The sequence below is a fragment of the Lissotriton vulgaris genome, unplaced genomic scaffold, assembly GCF_964263255.1.
Source record: "Lissotriton vulgaris unplaced genomic scaffold, aLisVul1.2 SCAFFOLD_1555, whole genome shotgun sequence".
In the NCBI taxonomy this organism is placed as follows: Eukaryota; Metazoa; Chordata; class Amphibia; order Caudata; family Salamandridae; genus Lissotriton; species Lissotriton vulgaris.
In genome coordinates, this window is record NW_028240693.1 from 10,316 (window position 1) to 28,247 (window position 17,932).

At 40.1% G+C, this 17,932-nt stretch overlaps 1 pseudogene; it reads left to right on the forward strand.

Annotated features, from left to right (window-relative positions):
* Positions 1-1,242: 1,242 nt before the first annotated feature.
* LOC147672902 (uncharacterized) lies at positions 1,243-14,151 on the forward strand (annotated as a pseudogene).
* The last annotated feature ends 3,781 nt before the right edge of the window (positions 14,152-17,932 follow it).

Consider the following 17,932-nt stretch of genomic DNA (forward strand, 5'->3'; position numbering starts at 1 on the left):
CAAAAATTGTCTCATTGGTATTATGAGCCTATATAAGTGTTTATGAATAATGGTTAGTATTGAGGTAAAAGGTAGTGTTATTGAGACAATTTTCCAATTTCCAATTTTCAATTTCATGGTAGCAGAGTTAGGGTTTCTATGGTAACTAGCATGTTACATGGTAATACATAGGATTGATGTCTAAAACATGTTAAGTTTGTTTAGTTGTTTTATGTAGTCGAAAGATTTTTTCCAGCAGTGTGAAAATTCCTGGTTTGTGCCGGCATAAGAAGTGTGACAGGTAAAGCTACATAGTGCATTTGTTCTGTTTCAAAATAGTGGTATCGCCGTATATCATAAGTGTTATGGTCGTACAGCACAAGTTTAGGGATTTTAGGTGTGTAAGGTAGAATGTATAGTGAGGATTTTCTATGAAATCGTAGCTTTCGAGTATAGGGACTTCTGTTCTGTTTTAAAACTCATTGTGAAAAGAGTAGTAAAATTTATCTAAGCTTCAGTGAAGGGTAAGGAAGCGTCGTCTATCTTACTGGCAAGTGAGGATTTCTATTAGCGGGTTAAAGTCCTACTAAAGATTTATGTATGCATGGTTAAGGATTTTTCTGTATGAATGTGCGTAAATGAATTTGTAATGTACGATCGAGTGAAACTCTAAATTGTCTCTAAGGAGGTGTAAAATATCTCTGTATGTGCATTTAGAGAGAAATGAGTTCGTTATTACCTGCTAGAAGGGTAAAGTAGCCTTACTTTATTGACAAATTTAAATATTCTGTGAAATTAGTGTAGTCTATTTCACGTGAAAAGAATACTTGAATGTTTGGAAAAGCTATCACTTTATTTTAGCGAAACAGACAAATGGTTTGTTTTTGTGGAGTTATTAACTGAATTCAATTGAAAGATTTGTAAATATGGCGCTGTGAAAGATTTTTGTAAAGGAGGCATCAGTTTAAGGAGTAGAGTGAGGGACAGAGCAGCTGCAGTGGTAGCATACGTCACAAGTGTCGCGCTGTGATTGGCTAAGATACGTCACAGTATTAACACACAGATTGGTTCATGTGACTAAGGCAAGCTTACAGCTGATTGGCTCATCCTGAAAAACAGTAGTTCTATTGGTTGAGCAAAATAGTGACAAAGCTTAACTTGATTGGTTTGTTGGTAAGTTTTGCGCACGGATTTGTCAGTGTTGTGGAATAACAAGGAAGTTGTTACGATCTTTTCCGAAGTAAAGGAAAATTGTTTAAAAACATGGATTACTATTACATGAAGGAGAAAAGGAAGCTTTCATGGTTACAGAGATTGAAAAACAAAATTAAACCTGACAAGAAAATTTCAACGTGGGTGGAAGATTACTTCATAAGTACAAAACACCTGCAGCTTATATGTTGGGTGAATATGGTTATCATACTTGTCTTTGGATTGAGAATTGGATGAAATATACTGAAAATGATGGTGTATTAGCATGGCCGGAAGATGGATCATTTAACATAGCAGTTTTGAAAAATTTAAGAGAAAAAATTATGAAACTCGTTCCACTACCTAGACCTACTCAATTTGAAGCTTTAGATGAATGGGACGATGATATGTTTGAATTAGAACGAGAGAGTAGAGGAATATTAAGGGGAACAGGATTAGGCCTTGATAGAGAAACACATGAGGATAGAATGCGTTGATCGTTGATGGAGAAGTGCAGACATGTGTGATGGCTTGTACCCAGTGAGACTAATTGATTAGGCAACTGGACAAAAGAGTGCCCAAAAGAAAAATAAAAGTAGTGAAGAAAGTGTCTCAGAAGATACAGTATTAGAAGAAATTTATACTAGAAAACCGCCACCCTATCAACCAGTTTGTTTATGGATTTCTCCAAATGCCCCTTCAAGAGAAATAATTGATGAGACATCTCCTAAAAGAAATCCGAATTGTAGAAATACACCTGAAAGAGTAGAAACAAGATGTAATTCGAATATATCAGAAGAAAATAGAAATTATACTGAAACCCCAGTTCAAAGAAATGAAACCTCAAGAAATGGAAAAAGAACAGAAAGGTATGAGGAATTACCAAATACCTCAGAATACATTCGTTCCACGAATGAATTAATACAGCAGTTAACTAAAAGCATGGAAGCAGTAACAGTATCTGTAACGATTGGACCTGTTCTTCCAGTATTTGATCAAAAGGAAATTAGGCATTCAGCTTTAACTGTTCCATTAAATTCAGAAATACAGAAAGTGACTGAAATTTTTTGTTCAGATTTGTCTAAAATACATCGAGAGAAAATAATGATGCTTGACTTAACTTTTAATCACAGTTTGTCATGTAAAACTCCATCTGGTGCAGAATCTGATTCTGGAACTCCGGAAAAGAGTCTGAGCAAAATAGATTTAACACAAACTCCAGAATGTAAATTACTTGACGTTTCAAAATTGAAAGCAGATTTAGAAGAATTAATAATTGGAACGATAGGAACTGACAGATTGAAGGCATATCAGGATGATGAATTATTATTTATTTGCAAAAGCATAACATGGAAAACGAAAAACAAATATGATCAATTAGAGAATATGGCTTTTGAATTAGAAGTAGATTTAAGTAAGCAGAAGAATTTGCAGAAAACTTATAAGGTGGATTTCTCTGAAAAAGACATTGAAAATATGAATACCACAGGAAGAATCACTCATATAAAAGATTTAATTGTGATTTTGAGAAAATGGGGTGAATTAAGTAAATGGAGAGCGAAATGGACAAAGAAAAGAGATGAAGACAGAACACGTTTAGCTTTTCCTATCAGAGAAAAGGAAAAAGTAGTAAATGAGTTTCCAATGAGGGAAATAGCGGGAGGAGGGTATGTGCATGTCCCATGGACAAGACAGGACATTTTACTGTTTACAAATGATTTTCCTCGATTGAGAGAAAAACCTGTAGAATGGTATCGACAGGTAGACAGATTTGTGAAAGTTTCAAAAGTTTTGTGGATTGATCTTGATGGATTCTTTGACATAGTTGTCCCATCAGATCTTTGGACAGAATGTAAGAACTATAAATTGGCCTAGAGAAGAAAAACCCGTGAGATAAAGTAACAGGTGCTCCTTTACCAGAGGTAATGAGAAAGTACGAACAGGTAATTGTGTTTTTAAAAAACAAGAGTCCCCCAAAAGAGATAGATTGGGTTAAAATAGATAGAACAACGCAGGAGCCAAAGGAATCAGTACATTCATTTTATGAAAGATTACTGCTGGTATCTAAACAATACAGTGGTTATGAACATTTATGTGAAAAAGACATGAGCCATTTTATAGACAGATTTATATATGGCTTGAGACCTGAAATTAGTGAAATGGTAAGAACTGGAATAGTTGGTTGGCAATCACACACAGTAGATGATATCTTAACCCTTTCGCTGCTGATGACGAGCTCAGCTCGTCATCACCCACGGGTGTCGTGTGCTGATGACGAGCTGAGCTCGTCATATCTGCAGCGGAATAGCAATTTGCAGCACAGCGCAAAAATCCCCGCAGCAGCCATGTGGTTAAGAAAAGCAAAATACTGTAGTGATGAAATAGATGCTAAACAAAAGAAGTTAAAAGAAAAAGCTATGTGGGCACAGGTAAAAGTGGCTGAACAACATATAGCAACTTTAGGAAATAAAAATGTTGATCAGAATCAAGGGAAATTTAAAAGTAATTATACAAAACCAAAATTGATGGGAAATATAGAAGAGTTAAAACAGAAACTCCCATGTTTTAATTGTGGCAAAATTGGATACTGGAAGCGTGAATGCAAGAATCCGCCCAGAACATATTTAAAAAATGGATCATTAAATCCACAGATGCAGAATGAGATAAATCAGCAGCAACAGCTACAGCAACAGGTAGTGATTCAGCAAAGTCAGTTACCACAACCGCCACTTCCAAACTGTGTAAATGTGCAGAGATACAGTGCAGAAACAGGATTCAGCGCAGGTGAACAGGTAAACAGATCGCCAAGAGGGAATGTGTCGAATGTGTCTCAACAATATTGGTTGAAAGAAGATCGAGGGAGTGAATCTGAAGAATACTTCTGACGGTGCCTGAGAGAGGAGGAAGAGTGTGTGCTGGAGCCACTCTTGAGGTAGATCAATCTGGTCCATTTGTAAATGGCAAAGTGAATGATGTAGAAATTACTTTCCTAGTGGATACAGGTGCTACCCGTTCTACTGTTAGATCAGTGGAAATAGAAAATCTTCCTCTCTCTGGAGATAAAATCCAAGTAGTAGGTGTAGCTAATCAGCAAATAAAAACAGATTTAACTGAACCAGTTGAAGTTGAAATAGGTAAATTTAAAGACATGCATAGATTTGTAGTTTGTGATAGCAGTCCTGTAAATCTATTTGGTAGGGATATCCTGTGTAAAATGAATTGTGCAATATATTGCTCACCGGATGGTATAGAGCTTCAAACTCCAGAAGAAGATGGGCTTTACAAATATAACAATGTCAATGGTTGAGGCAGAAGAAAGTACATTATTTCCTGTGTTTGATAAGAATAATCTACCTGAGAATTAAAAGACACAGTGAATGTAAAAATTTGGGATTTCACTGGAGATGAAATGGGTTTGATGAAAAATGTAGACCCAGTAAAAATATCAGTAAAACAAGGAGCAGATTATCCAAACATTCCTCAGTATAAAATGAAAGCAGAAGTAATTGAAGGTGTTACCCCTGTAATAGACAAATTCATAAAACAAGGTGTTCTAAAAGAAATTGAGAGTAGTCCATGTAATTCACCTATTATGGGAATTAAAAAGCCAAATGGAACTTTCACAATTGTTCAAGACCTGAGAAAGATTAATAAAATTGTTGTTCCATGTTGCCCAGTTGTACCAAATCCAGAGGTAATTTTATATCAGATTCCCCATGATGCAGAATGGTATACGGTTATTGATTTGTGTAATGCATTCTTTACTGTTCCATTGCATCCAGAAAGCCAACAAATTTTTGCGTTCCGGTTCAAAGAGCGTATTCTAGCATGTTGTCGAATCCCTCAAGGGTACACTGAGAGTCCATCTATTTTTAATCAGTTGCTACAGAAATCATTGAAAAATCTAGATTTACCTGGAAAATCTACGTTAGTGCAGTGTATTGATGACCTTCTTGTGGCCGCAAAAACAAGAGATAATTGTGTAACAGATACCGTTACTCTTTTAAATCATCTGGCAGATGAGGGACATAAAGTATCTCCTGCAAAAGTACAGTTTTGTAAACAAGAAGTAAAATATCTAGGTCACAGAATTGCAAAGGGAGTCAGACAAGTGACAACTGAAAGAATAAAAATGATTCAAGCAATGCAACCTCCAAAAACACAGAGACAGGTACAATGTTTCTAGGAATGGTAGGTTATTGTCGCCAATGGATTGGTGGGTTTTCAGTAATCGCAAAGCCACTGCAGAGACTGACAAAAGCAGACATAAATGACCCGCTTAGCCTAACAAAAACTGAATTAGAAGCTTTTGAACAGTTAAAGAAAAGTTTATGTGAAGCTCCAGCATTAGGAATGCCCGATTATGAAAAAGAATTTGAGCTGTATTGTAGTGAAAGAGAAGGATGTGCATTATCAGTTCTGATTCAAAGACATGGAAAACTGAGAAAGTCAATAGCATATTTCTCAGCTGTTCTTGACCCTGTTGCAAAAGCATTACCAGGTTGCTTAAAAGCAGTAGCTGCAACAATTGTAAGTGTGGAACAAAGTGAAGGAATAATAATGGGATTTCCTGTAAAAGTATATGTACCACATTCAGTTAAAATTCTCCTCACTAGAAGCAGAACACAACATTTGACAAATAATAGGCTAACAAAATATGAAAAGGTTATCCTTGGCTCGGACAATGTTTCAATTGCGAGATGTGTGAATTTAAATCCTTCCACATTATTACCTGACACTACTGAAACAGAAATCAGGGATGAGGTTGATCATGAATGCCTAGATGTATTAGAATATTGCACAAAACCAAGGCAAGACATAAAAGATGTCCCATTAGCTGAATCAGACTATGTTATATTTGTTGATGGTTCATGCTTAAGAACAGATGAAGGTGTTCTGAGTGCAGCATATTCAGTATGTACGGTTGCAGATGTAATTGAAGCTTCCTGTCTCAAAGGAATTTGTTCAGTTCAAGTAGTAGAATTAATTGCTTTGATTCGTGCATGTGAATTGGGAAAAGAGTTAAAAATTACCATAGTGACTGATAGTCAATATGGTTATGGTGTAGTCCATGACTATGGCCAGCTCTGGTCTCAAAGAGGTTATTTAACTTCTGCGGGATCACCAATAAGAAATGCTCAGTTGATTAAAAGATTGATTGATGGAATTCAGCTACCAGAAAAAATTGCAGTAGTAAAGTGCACAGCACATAAAAAAGGTGAGGATTACATAACAAAAGGAAATTCTCATGCTGACTCAATAGCAAAATTCCGTGCAAAACAAAATGTGTCCATTAATCGGGAAAAAGAAAATGAACATGTTTTGAACTCACTTATGCTAACATCTGTAGTTGAGACTTGGCAGGGAGTAAAACAGTTGCAAGATGAGGCACATGATGAGGAGAAAAACACATGGTTAAAAGCAGGATGCAGACAAAGAGAAGAAGATGAGGTTTGGGTTTACAAAGATGACAGACCAGTAAGGCCAGATAGTATGATTTCTGACATGGCACGCATGTACCATGGTCCAGGACATATTGGTAGAGATTCAATGATTAGATTATTCAGACAAATATGGTACAATCCGAAATTCAGAATAATAGCAGAGTCTTTTTTGTCAAAGGTGTCTTATCTGTCAACAGATCAATCCAAACAGAAAAACTGTTGTAGGGGAGCCCTGGGGAGGAGACCTTCGTGGGACGTGTTTTGTTGCCAGAATTCCGCCACAACTTGCAGCACCCGCTTCGCGGGTGCCGCTGCGAGGACAGGGTTGGCGCCTGGAGCCACTGCCGAGGGACTTGCTGAGCGTGTGGGCGGAGAGGCTTGCCATCTAGCACAGGTGTGTAGCGCCGCAGGGACTCGCTCTCCCAGGAGTCCCTGCCTGACCTTTGACAGCTGGTCTGCGTGCACCCTGTCAGCCCCGCCCACTGCCCGGCATACTGCATAAAATCAGCTTCTTACCCCACAGCAAGTGGGAGCCCTGGGGAGGAGACCTTCGTGGGACGTGTTTTGTTGCCAGAATTCCGCCACAACTTGCAGCACCGGCTTCGCGGGTGCCGCTGCGAGGACAGGGTTGGTGCCTGGAGCCACTGCCGAGGGACTTGCTGAGCGTGTGGGCGGAGAGGCTTGCCATCTAGCACAGGTGTGTAGCGCCGCAGGGACTCACTCTCCCAGGAGTCCCTGCCTGACCTTTGACAGCAGGTCTGCGCGCACCCTGTCAGCCCCGCCCACTGCCCGGCATACTGCATAAAATCGGCTTCTTACCCCACAGCAAGTGGGAGCCCTGGGGAGGAGACCTTCGTGGGACGTGTTTTGTTGCCAGAATTCCGCCACAACTTGCAGCACCCGCTTCCCGGGTGCCGCTGCGAGGACAGGGTTGGTGCCTGGAGCCACTGCCGAGGGACTTGCTGAGCGTGTGGGCGGAGAGGCTTGCCATCTAGCACAGGTGTGTAGCGCCGCAGGGACTCGCTCTCCCAAGAGTCCCTGCCTGACCTTTGACAGCTGGTCTGCGCACACCCTGTCAGCCCCGCCCACTGCCCGGCATACTGCATAAAATCGGCTTCTTACCCCACAGCAAGTGGGAGCCCTGGGGAGGAGACCTTCGTGGGACGTGTTTTGTTGCCAGAATTCCGCCGAAAAAATGCAGCACCCGCTTCGCGGGTGCCGCTGCGAGGACAGGGTTGGTGCCTGGAGCCACTGCCGAGGGACTTGCTGAGCGTGTGGGCGGAGAGGCTTGCCATCTAGCACAGGTGTGTAGCGCCGCAGGGACTCGCTCTCCCAGGAGTCCCTGCCTGACCTTTGACAGCTGGTCTGCGCGCACCCTGTCAGCCCCGCCCACTGCCCGACATACTGCATAAAATCGGCTTCTTACCCCACAGCAAGTGGGAGCCCTGGGGAGGAGACCTTCGTGGGACGTGTTTTGTTGCCAGAATTCCGCCACAACTTGCAGCACCCGCTTCGCGGGTGCCGCTGCGAGGACAGGGTTGGTGCCTGGAGCCACTGCCGAGGGACTTGCTGAGCATGTGGGCGGAGAGGCTTGCCATCTAGCACAGGTGTGTAGTGCCGCAGAGACTCGCTCTCCCAGGAGTCCCTGCCTGACCTTTGACAGCTGGTCTGCGCGCACCCTGTCAGCCCCGCCCACTGCCCGCCTTTAGACGAAACTACAAGTGCGACAGCTACTAGCTGCGCGGGAGCGCGCGGGAGCGCGCGGGAGCGCCCGGGGCTAAGCCCGGGCAAAGGGCGGGCCCTCTGTGGCCCTCAGAGGCACGAGGTGGACGGGACGGGCCACCTCTCTTGGCTTCACTGCAGAGAAAGGTATAGTACTGTATACCATTCACAAGACTATTCACGGACTTCTCGGCTACCTCATCACTGTCACTATTTTTGAACATACTTTATTATTAGTGATAAATAAGGGGGCATACTAACTTACTAAACTTTCTACACTACAGCCAGAGAATGGAAAAACTTATTCAGAGCTACACTTCACCTACCACTAGCTGTGATACAGATATCGATGACCGTCGCCAAATGCTATCCCCGTCACATACCCCCGTTAGTTTGCCACATTTGTCCTACTGGGAGGAACTAAACGCTCTGTGCGGGACTAAATTTATTCCAGTAATATCCCCCTCCCCCGTAAAAGGCCTTAGTATTAACACCTGGCAGATCTTGTGAACTTTCCCTATCACCAAATGAGGATAACATCCAGGCTACTTCTCTGACGCTGGGCCAAAGTGTGAAAAGGAAACATGACGGGGCAAATGATTACGAACTCCAATCCAAAATACAAAAACTCTGCATCGATCCTCCATCGCCTGCTATAAACTCTACCACATCCAGGGGGGTCGCTGAATGTTTGGATGATAAAGTGTCATCGCCTCAATTACAATTACTGCCTCAGCTCGAACTGTTGTTAAGCTCTGTAATAGCACCCTTGCTAGAACGAATTACCGCTTTAGGGGATCGGCTGACAAGTATAGAGTCTGCTATTAAATCCAACTCTTCACCCGTTATAAAGATGGCAACACCCATTTGTTCCATTCCACTAACTGGACTTGAAGTGCCTATGTTAACTGACATAACCAAAACTGTTTCACCTGCTACTAAAACCGCCCATTAACTTTTGTTTAATACAAGAAAAAATGTCCAGATTGAAAGACAGCCTCCCAAGAGTCATCCCCCACTGGTTACTAAAACTGCCCTTCATCATTTGTTAACAAATTACTCTGCTGTTAGAGCAGAGCCAAACAGAACAGCACGCATAGACTTACCTCCGGAAGCCGCCCCCTTTGTGCTTGTTCTTGCAGGAGTACCAGTTTCCGCTCACAGGAAACCTGAGAGTTCTCAGGACCTATTACACAAGGTCATTTTCTGGTTAGCTAAAAATAGACCCCTGCCACCCAATAAGGATGGTGGTATCCTGAGTGTCAGAAGGGTGGGCTGGTTAGGGTCACTACCTAAGGACATTCCCGGGGACCTAATCCTTGTTAAATTCAGAAATAGGAACATCGTCCCCTACTTACGATCCTCCCAGCCCCACGAAGGCGACGGCCCCATCTCCATTTGGGATTTGTATGATTTTTATCCGTGTACCACACACATCCCCCTACCAAGATCTATAGCAGCATACAATTACTTGCTAGAAAGAGGTGGTATTAGCTCACCAGCCCCTCATAGTTATGACCTATTCTATAAACACCGCAATGTTTGAGTAGCTTTTATTAAGGGTTAAGCTTACATTTTAACCCAGTCAGTAAGTGGTTTTTATGTACTATGTTCTTAAGCGAGGAAAAAGCTCCTATAGGTTGGGCATATGTCTCTTTTACCTTGTATTATATGTACTTCTGAAGAGCCAATAGCTGAGTATCAAACATGTTAACCTATTTTTCCTGGGTAGCATTCCTGAATTGACTCCTTATATCTGCATTAACATTGACATAAACGTCTTTCTATACTATTTAATTTTTTTTTTTTAAACCAGATTCTTGAATAATCTAATTGTTTGTATAAATGTGTACATATTAACCGTGTGTTTTGTGCATGTATTTTATATGCTTGTCTTTTATGAAGGAAAACTTCGAAATAAAGACGTTAAAACTGAAAAAACTGTTGTAAGCATGGGAACCATAGGACGGGAGGGTGGTCCATTTACCAGAATACAGCTTGACTTCATTGACATGCCACCTCACAACAAACTCAGATATGTCTTGGTAATAATCTGTTTATTTTCAAGATGGGTGGAATCATTCCCAACACGTCACAATGATTCAATTACTGTGGCAAAATTGCTTTTGAGAGAAATCATACCAAGGTATGGTTTTCCAGTGACGATTGAGACAGATCGTGGCACACATTTTGAAAACAGATTGCTAAAATTAATTTGTGAAGCACTGGATATAAAGCAAAAATTACATTGTGCTTACAGACCAGAAGCATCAGGTGTTGTTGAGCAAGTGAATGGTACAATAAAAAACAGAATAGCAAAAATGTGCCTCGCAACAGGAATGGAGTGGACAGATGCACTTCCACTTGTTTTGATGTCTTTGAGAAGCATTCAAGATAGAAAAACAGGATTGAGTCCTCATGAGATAATAATGGGCATGGTAATGAGGCAAGCATTTGTTCCAGTTGATAAACTGTTGAGCATTAATGATAGCGTCATTATGGATTACTGCAAAAATCTATCTGATGTGATGACTTCTGTGTTCCATCAGGTGGGAACTGAAGTAATTACAAAAGAGAAAGAACAAGCTCATGATCTGTTACCAGGAGACTGGGTAAGGACAAAAGTACATCGAAGAAGAAATTGCCTAGTACCAAGGTGGCAGAAGGCAAGACAGGTGATATTAGTCACAACAAATGCAGTAAAGTGTAGGGGATTGAAGAGATGGATTCATGCTAGCCACACCATACGTGTGCCAACACCTGAGAATCCTGACAACGGTGAAACAACAGCTGATTCAGATTCATAAGAAGAACCTGAAAGAAATCCAGATCCTGAAGATCGACAAGAAAGTCAACATCTGGAAAATTCAAATGTGAATGAAGCATTGAATGAAGAAAATGAAGAAATTGTGATACAAGATTCTGAAGAAAATGAAAATGATGAATATCTGCTAGATCAAAAATTAGAAAAGGAAACTGAACAAGAAGTGATTCAAGATCAAGATCAGGAGAGTATTGAAAAGCAGATTGGAAGCTCTGGAAGAAGGAACGAAAATTCTGAAACTGGTGATTTGGAAGTAATTGAGGAATAAGAAGAAGAAATTTCAAGTACCAGCTATAAGGATGATGTTCCTAACAGAGTGAAACTGCTGAGTAAAGAAGTACCTGAATCTACAGAAGAATCTGATACAATAAAACTGAATATTAATGAATTAGCTGATAACACTGAAAGTGAAACAGATGATAGTGGAGATGAATCAAAAGTGAAAAGATCAAGAAAAAGAGCTTGGAGAGTGGAGTATAATTTAGCGGAACCGAAAAGGAAATTAACAAGAAAAGGGGATAATTGGCCAAATGAAAACGAAGGTCTAAAATTTAAATTAATGAATAAAGCAAAAGAGCAGGTGAATGAGATCACAAGTCAAAAGGAAGAAGACTCAAATAAGAAAAAACAAGCTGGAAAGAAAATAGAAGTGATAAACAGCAGAGCAAAAAGAGTAATAAAGCCAAATCCGAAGTACAAATCACCTGAGTGGACCTATATTATAATTCCACCAGTATTAGAAGTAAATAGTAGTCAAGGAAATGTAGATGATGCAAGTGATAATGATTGATTTTGTTCATTAGGTGACACAAGGTTGAAGAAATTGTGTTAGGTGACACAAGGTCGAAGAAATTGTGTTAGCTGTAAAACACATTGATGTATGACATAAGGTCGAAGAAAAGCTGTTAGAAAATAAAGTTATCTGTTGAAAAAAAAAGAGGGGAGTATATTTAGTAATTTTTCATTTTTCATTTTTCTTTTTAGTAAAGATGCCTTCTACTAATAATAATTCGAGATGCTCAGTTTTCAAAAGATGTTGCAAATTGTCTTCAATATGTGTAATTTTGATAATTTTAGTTTGGTTAATTTTAACTGTCATATTTCCTTTTGGAATAGATAAAGAGATGTATAAAACTAACATGACTAGTAAAGTTGTGGTTAATCATGATAAAGTTGATAAGACTGATAAATTTATTGTACATAAACCAGAGATTCATCAAGATAGATCTGTGGGAGATTTTTCTAGTAATACCTTTTCAAGACTTTTACCTGAATATGTTAAGGTGATGGACGCAAAAGACTGCTACATTTGTGTGAAGTTACCTACTTCTGTGTCTGAAGGTGTTACGTATAATATGCTTCCTCTTACTTATGGCATAACATGTAGTGTAATAGCTAGTTTGTTTTATCAAACTGGACATTTGTAATATTATTATTCAGATTTTGATGAGATTTTTGCAAATTTAAAAGTTGAAGATAGCTTGAATAAAGTGAAATATGCTAAACAGATGAGGGAATTTTTCCTAGAGACTAGTGAACTCACTTATCAGTACGCTTTTAGAAATAATTTAACATGTAAATTGAGAACAGAAGAGAAGACGTTCTTAAATATGGTGGAAGAGAGAAGGGCAATTCACAAGCGAAATGAGATGTCGAAACATATTAAGTCTAAATTTTGGCTGATGGAAGATGATAAGCTTAATAGTAGAAATTAAAATGTTGCAATTCACATAGATAAACCTGTTAGTGGAAAATTTTGTATAAGAAGAGTTAATACTTTGTTTGATAATTATTTTGTAGGTGCAAGTCAATGTGAAGACACTTATCGTATTATAGGGGGTTGGGGATTTAAAGGAGGCAAAGATCCAATTTTTCCTGGAATTTATTTTGTTTGTGGGGATAAGGCTTATTACAATCTCCCAGACCATTGGTATGGGACGTGTTATATAGGTTTAGTTTTTCCAATTTTTTTTCATATAGATAGAAATGCAAAAGGTTCATTCGAAATTAGTAATAACTTGAATACATTTAGAAGGGAAAGCTTTTCTGAAATAATGGGAGACATATTTGGTGCATTAATACCTATGGTAGGAATAACCCTGAATGCAAATAAAATCAGAAAAATGTCTACAATTGTTGATAGATTGTCAACAGATACTGCAAGTGGATTTCAATTAGTGAATACAGAGCTTATTGCTATGAGAACTATGGTGATGCAAAATCGTCTTGCCCTAGACATTTTGCTAGCAAAAGAGGGTGGAGTCTGTGGAATTTTACATGTTCAGCATTGTTGTACTTACATACCTGACAAAAGTCAGAATATAGAAATGTATATAAAAAAATATTACTGAATTACATAATGAAGTTGAACCTTTAGAAGATGAAAGTTTTTCAGAACGTTTAAGTAAAAGATTTGCAGCAATTAAACATTGGTTTCAAGGGATTGGTAATTCAATTATAGGTAAAATAGTTTTTCCTTTAATAGTCATAGCTATAGCGATACTTTTGTTAAAAATTAGTTGCATGATACACAAGAGAAGAAAACATGTAATAGAAAAGAATTTGCAAACTAAGAAAAGAAAAAGAAAAAGAAATAGAATTAGAAGAGTTTCGGAGAACTCAATATGAAAAATGCAGAAAACCAGATGAATCTAAAGTTTAGAAATACTAATATTAAGAAAGTCCAAAACATGTTCAAGGGTTGAAAATGTATACATTGTGGGCATTATTTGGTAATTTAGAAATCACCAGATGAGGGAGTTGATGAAGCAAGGTGAAGAACAAGATTTTGTTCAAACTTGTGAAGTTAATCCCTCATAACAGTAATTAAATTAATAAGCTTGTGGTGAAATTACTAATCAACTTAGTTTAAGAATACATTCATCAATACATGTGGGATAAACTAATGTGCTTTATGTTGCAAACGCAAACGAAAAAATAATAAATTAACCTTGTGTATTGTCTTTGTCAGTATTAAATGCAGCTGTTTAACTACATAACTACTGCTTATTTTGTGTGCTTATGTTATGTCTTATCTGTGACGAAAGTTCATGGAGTTCGTGCAGGTCCTAAAGGAAAAGTAATTATAATGCTGCCTGATTGTGCTTTTTGCTAGGTAACATAATTAACAGGATTATTTAGTAAAGGGGGTGGGTAACAGAATGGGTCTCAATTCTTTAATTAATTGATGTCTTGTGTTTGTTTAATAATAGTTTCCAAAGTGAGGCCTAAAGGTGGTTTAGAAAACATGGCTGATAGAGCTGCAGATGCAAAAGCTTGTCCAGAGTGAAGTCTTTGCACATGCGTGGCTGTGAAGATTTTTACTGTACTGTCATCGTTGATTGAAAAAGCAGTTCTTTGATTGAATTGAACGTGCTCATGGAGAAAAGGCTCAAGGACAGGAACTTAAAGTGTCTGTCGAGGTTAGGAAGTAAATGTTCGAAACTCGAGGAAAAGTTACTTTCTTGAGGAAGCTGAAAGATGTGGAAAAAAAGACACTAGGGCTTATGTGAAGCCTGGACTTGGTCAAGAATCGGAGATGAGCAGGGAATCTCTCACTCACTCTTACTTTCCGATTCCTGAATGATGTGACATGCTGTTGGACCTTTGGCTCATGTAAGGACAGCAGACTTTAAATGATTTTTCCTTTCTAGGTGAAGTGAGAAATAGACAGGGAAATAGATTTAGGCAATGGAAACTGTTATTCGGTAAAATTTAATGTTTCTGAGCTTGCTTTAAAAATGTCAGTTTATTAATTCATTTCCTTATTAAAATGTTGCTTTCTTAATCGCTTATAAAATAAAGATTCTAAACGTAAATGCTTGTTTTTTAATGAAAAATAAAGTTAATAAAATTAGATTTGAAAAGACAAGCTGGTCTTGTTTATTCATGGTCTACTTTCCATCAGTTGATCCAATCGCCTAAGTGGTTTGATTAATTAATGATTAATGTATAAAACCATGGTAAAGATAGATAAACTGCAGTTGTATATAATAATGTAAATATTATGTGAATAATTTTGGTTAATCACACCACTAGATTCAGTTACTCAAAAATTGTCTCATTGGTATTATGGGCCTATATAAGTGTTTATGAATAATAGTGAGTATTGAGGTAAAAGGTAGTGTTATTGAGACAATTTTCCAAACAGAGCGCTGGATCACAGCCATCATATACCAGACAGACATCATATGCCAAATCACAGCATTTAATGCCCAGATGTGGCATCACCGGCCCTGGCACAGCCCTCCGTGGCTGGCAGCCTTTCATACCCAGATGTGGCATCCCTGGTGTGTGCATAGCCCTCCATGCCTGGCACAGCCTTTCATACCCAGATGTGGCATCACCAGTGCTGGCACATCCCTCCGAGCCTGGCACAGCCTTTCATACCCAGATGTGATATCACCGGTGCAGTCACAGCCCTCCGTGCCTGGCACAGCCTTTCATACCCAGATGTGGCATCACCGGTGCAGACACAGCCCTCCGTGCCTGGCACAGCCTTTCATACCCAGATGTGGCATCACCGGTGCAGACACAGCCCTCCGTGTCTGGCACAGCCTGTCATACCCAGATGTGGCATCACCGGTGCACTAACATACTTTCACAAACAAAACACAGCTGCAGACTCACCGCTGTCACTAAGAGAGCTGGCTAACCTTTCAAAGCTGGAAGTCTAAAGGGTTTCATGGATATAAAGAGATATTGGCAACATTTCTCATTTATGCATTTTCATCCACACTTTGTGTCTGACCGGTGGTCCCGTCAGAGGCGGGTCTACGGAGGAGCTTGTGGATCTCTTCCGAAGTCCTCCCAAAAATTGTAACACATCAGTTTCATCCCCTGTAATACGTTCTAAACCAACAGCAGCGCCAGAGGTGAATGGAGGCTATACATGCTCTGTGGTGTAGCTTTAAGCAGACCCAGAACGTCATCTGATAGAAGGTTATGGCGTGACCTCCTCTGGGTCCAGGAGTCGGTTAAAGACCAGCCGCCTCCGGGGAGCGCGTCTGGAGCTGCCTCAGAGAAGCCTGAAGAAATCTCTATTGGACTCCAGAGCGTTATCACTGCCCCTCCGAGGGGACTCTGAACGCTGCGTCCCTGCAGAGTCCTGTGTGCTAGGGCCACATCAGCTGCTACGATCGAGGAACCGAGCACCATTGAGATGGATACGGGTTCACCAGGTCACCGTTAAGTTATCAAGTTTGAAAGAAAACATATTACTGTCCATAGTTGTGTCAAACTCTAACATTAGCATGACTCAGACACGGAAGAGTAAAAGCACTAAGTGGGCGCGGTGGCAACTGAAAATACTCCTTATTGGATCCCAGTGTCCGCGATTCCTAATGTGTCTTTAAATAGCCCTAAGTGTGTCTGTGCACGAAAGCTTCACGAAACATCGACATTGTCCAAGATGCCCCTGAACTACCACAGAGGGAATGAGCAATGCTATCTGCAGAAGCGCTACCCATGTGGATCCGCTAGATCTACATACCAGTCACAGCATTTCAATTTAACCTCAATGTGTGATCCTGGGTAAATCAAAGTCAGCAGTGTCTGGAAATGGCCAGGGCCGCAATATAAGTGGTGTACAAATAAAAGGGGTTCTATTATGTTATATGTTTTGCTTTACATTGTGTGTATTTGTACTCTCCTCTTCAGTGGGTGTCCATATTCCTAGCTAAGAACAGAATGATTGATGTTAGAGTTTTCTTCAGGACTCTCTGCTGCACGCTGGCCTGCGGCTGTGATCACAAGTGTGGCCCTAAGTGTCTCAAAAACTTTACTGTCCTGCAAAGAGGGCCCATCAGTTGTCCCTCAAAGACATCTGGGAAACGACAAGAAGAGCATATTGAAGGTCGCGCTGCACATTTTAGGCTGCGTGATGACATTGCCCCCACTGTCTATGCATAAGGATGGGGCGGGGACTGTAGCAAAGATTCAGGGGAAGAGGCGGGTGGACTTTAAAGTGAGCTGAAGGAAAAATGGGGTGTAACAGAAATAATAGATGGGGATTACAACAGAAGTCACCTTAATTCAAGTTGTATTGTTATTATTGGCAAAGATAGTCTGGTTTACAAATGAAAAAAACAATCTAGAGCTGCTGGCTTTGCCAATGCTTGTTAAAATACCAGCATTAGACCTGCCTGAATTATTAACAGGACTACTTTGTCTCAACATTTCCACTTTCCATCAGGCAGAAGGCTTTGTTTTCAGTCTTCTTACCCGAGTTTCGATGTCCTCAAATTCAGTGCAATGAGGACAAGTGGAGGCATTGTTGTTGCTGAAAACTGAAAAGTCGGTAAAAAAATCAAAACTATTTGTGGTCAGCTGAAGCAAAATCTAAAGACTGAGTGAGTCACGTTGAACACTCGGACAGGAGAGACGACGCCAGATAGTAAGAGACGCTGAAATAACCTCGAAACAGCCGCTCCATATCCAGACTGATGTCAGCTTCAGCCATGAAGGAATGTCAGGATATTGTAACCTACCAGCCCCGCCGCTGCTTTTATTGGACTTCACACTGATTGTTTCATTACTGTGCCCTGAACTACACAAGTCTTGGAGTCGTCTAAAGTCAACACTGACTGACTCCCCAACACAGAGCTTTCCTGAGGTGTAACTGTGTGCATTATTTTTGCCCCCTGCAGTTTGTGTGCAGTGTTTACCTGTGTGTCATTATTAATGCACTTTGACCAGATTTACAAGCCCCATGCGCCACTTTTGCTCACTTTTAACATGGGAAAAGATACGCAAAAGTGGCGCAAGGAGCTTG